General features: G+C 37.2%; 1 long non-coding RNA gene across 1 annotated transcript; it reads left to right on the plus strand.

Annotated features, from left to right (window-relative positions):
• Positions 1–1,303: 1,303 nt before the first annotated feature.
• Positions 1,304–2,519, plus strand: LOC149207564 (uncharacterized). Its single transcript, XR_016252030.1, has 3 exons — positions 1,304–1,404; positions 1,542–1,852; positions 1,931–2,519. It is a non-coding gene; the product is annotated as an uncharacterized LOC149207564 (long non-coding RNA).
• Positions 2,520–3,566: the final 1,047 nt, after the last annotated feature.

The raw sequence follows: 3,566 nt of genomic DNA on the forward strand, positions 1-3,566 counted from the left end.
ATAAAAAAAAGGCATAAAAGTCGAGAACCTACATACATTAGGAAAAAATAGAGCTTGAACGATCAACATAGTCCTCAGTTCTCCTAATGTCATGTATGTCCTCGACATTTCGCCTCCTCTGCAATTGAAATTTGGCAGATAAAAACCAATTCAATTCTTGTCTAGCAGAATGAATTGACTCTGCAAGATCTTCTTCAACAGCACTAGGATTCTCAGAATATATATATGGGCATTCCCAGTTATTGGCTAGAAGTATTAGTTGCCTCTGGAATGTCTTGCACGGTAGCACTAGGAGACTCGGAATGTATATATAGGCGTTCTTGCATGGAGAAAGACCGATTTCACACGGCTCATCTGAGGAGTACTGCTTGGATTTGGATTTTGAAAGAGATGCGCTTGTGAAATGCGTGACAGCCATAAACAGAACGCCAACGCTGACATTTTTTTCTTATTTTATTTTTTGATGATTGTGGAGATGAGTAAATAGCCGGCCATTTGTCCGTGTTTAGCTGTCGTCTGTCTGAGTAGTCTCACCGCGTTTCTGAGATGAAGTTTCTCAATGCGGCAATCATGTTCCAAATATTCTCGATGTTGCACTTCGCGTTAATTAAGAGTGATGACACTCCACAGGAACTAAATTTCCATCTGAAACAAAAACCGTCGGACACTAGTTATACATATGCGTTGCTATCTGAAATCTTCATTGATCCACAGCAGTGCCGCCACACTGATCCACTTTAAAAAATCCATAAATTTAGGTGGAGCGCTATGTGAATGAATGGGCTTACCATCGCTTGTTACTCCCGCCATCCGCCGATAAAATGCAGCTAACACTCCACACAATATTATCCCACATCGTTAAACAGAAACCTTTCCTTCAAGTTTATAAAGAGTCAAACGCATGTCATTGGTGACGGAAAAATTGGAAGGAATCTGATCTCGAAATCGGATGGGGCCACTTGTCACGCCGTCAACGGCTCAGATTCGGCAATCGGATGGCGCCACTTGTCACGTCTCAACGGCTCAGATTTGGCAATCGGATGGCGCCACTTGTCACGTCCTCAACAAACATAGATCTTGCGATTGGATGGCACCACTTGTCACGTCCTCAATGGCCCAGATCTTGTTATCATGGTTATAGACACTTGTCACGTCCTCAATGGCCCAGATCTGATTGGATGAACGCCACTTGTCACGTCCTCAATGGCCCAGATCTGTATCTGATTGGATGAACGCCACTTGTCACGTCCTCAATGGCCCAGATCTTGCGATTGGATGGCGCCACTTGTCACGTCCTCAATGGCCGAGCTTCTGTGATGGTGCAGTTGGAGTGTTTGATGCAGAAAGCTTGATCCCTCACTGTCGCATTGCACCTTCTGCATATTTACCATCGAGAATGAACATGTAAATGGACTTTTTCATTCTGTCATGGTTGATACATCTATTTTTAAGACTTGGCTTTTTGACAAGCGCATACTATGATTTGATTTATTGTTCAAGGCATATTACGATTTAATTTATTGTTTGGGTTATTTATGCAGCAGTAATCCATATCCCCTAGTCGTCGCTTTACATCCCATCCGAACCGAATCAATTCATTCTTGGAATGACAGATGGAGGAGTTCATGTTATTGAGCCTTCAGAGTAAGAAGGGAAATGGGGTGTTGGACCCCCAGATAATGGAACTGGCGGATCAAATCCAACACCAAGTAACCAAGGTTCAGAACCACCGTCAAGATAGTTCAATGGGAACATAAGAACAAGTGTCTACCGACTCTTTATTTACAAGAATACCATGAATAATGGTAGCGTATTTTTAGTGAAATGCTTCACTTGTGTTCCAGTTTTCGAGGCATTCCTACCAAGATTGTAATTTTCATCAGATATTGTTTAGTACTATAGATGGAGATTAATAAACTGTAAATTCGAGGCATTCCTACCAAGATTGTAATTTTCATCAGATATTGTTTAGTACTATAGATGGAGATTAATAAACTGTAAATCCTACCTAAATGAGTATCTAGGTGCAATCCTGGTCACTATATCTTGCTAGGTCGTGTAAAAATTGAAAGTAATTGGAGCGTAATTCATGAATATTCTTGCCGAGGGTTTCTCAGTTTCTATTTTTAAAACCTAACCTTTCTTTGTACCACGAGTATTTTCATATGTTCATGTGCATTCAGACAAATCTGGTTTATGCCGAAACTTTGCCAGACTCAGGAATATTATATTTAGTAACTCAGTCAGCATTTTTGGGTTAGAATACTGTTGGAGCTCAGATTCAAGTAATTCAATTGAGAAAAAATGCACGAGTTTCTGCAATACCATTGTTTAAACAGTGATACAGATACAGATATGACGAATATTGTTTAAATATTGATACAGAGATCTACTGAAAGCAAGAATCTTTCAGTTGATGGCTATTGTTTAAACATTGATACATATATCTACCATTTCTTTGTACCACGAGTATTTTCATATGTTCATGTGCATTCAGACAAATCTAGTGTATGCCGAAACTTTGTCAGACTCGGGAATATTATATTTATTAAATCTCGTTTATGCCGAAACTTTGTCAGACTCGGGAATACTACTGGAGCTCAGATTCAAGTAATTCAATTGACAAAAAATGCACGAGTTTCTGCAATATTATTGTTTAAACATTCACAGAGATATCTTTTGAAAGTTTGATGACTATTGTTTAAACATTGATATATCTATGGAAAGCTTGATGAATATTGTTTAAACATTGATACAGATATCAACTGAAAGCAAGAATCTTTCAGTTGATGGCTATTGTTTAAACACTGATACATATATCTACTACTCATATTTTTCCATTGCCGCAGCCTTTGTGTTTTGTTTTGATGGACTTTCTGTTAAAAAACATATTGATACATATTTTTTTCATTTTTTTTGTTTTTTATGGACTTCTGTAAAAAAACATATTGATACAGATATCTATTGAAAGCAAGAATTTTTTTTCATTTTTGTTTATGGACTTCTGTAAAAAAAAACATATTGATACAGATATTTCAATAATTTTTTTCATTTTTGTTTTTGGACTTGCAATAAAAACTTATTGATACAGATATCTACCGAAAGCAATAATCTTTCAGTTGATGGAATACTGCTCAGATATCTACCGAAAGCAATAATCTTTCAGTTGATGGAATACTGCTCATATTTTTTATTTTTTTATTTCTTGGAAGTTGTGAAGGCGTGGTTTATATGTTCATACAATAGGTAGTTGCAATTTACACGACTTGCATGCTTATAGCTCCTGTAACTACCTATGAATCCAAGATATCTACCGAAAGCAATAATCTTTCACTTGATGGAATACTGCTCATATTTTTTATTTTTTAATTTCTTGGAAGTTGTGAAGGCGTCGTTTATATGTTATGTTCATACAATAGGTAGTTGCAATTTACACGACTTGCATGCTTATAGCTCCTGTAACTACCTATGAATCCAAGATTCAATCTTGGAAGTTGTAAAGGCTCGTTTATACCGTCGGTAGTTGCAATTTACAAGACTTGCATGCTTATAGCTCTTTAACTACT

The sequence above is a fragment of the Pinus tabuliformis genome, chromosome 1_2 (genome assembly GCF_031772625.1).
Source record: "Pinus tabuliformis cultivar Carrire ecotype Pingquan chromosome 1_2, CPIR1, whole genome shotgun sequence".
NCBI classification, from domain to species: Eukaryota; Viridiplantae; Streptophyta; class Pinopsida; order Pinales; family Pinaceae; genus Pinus; species Pinus tabuliformis.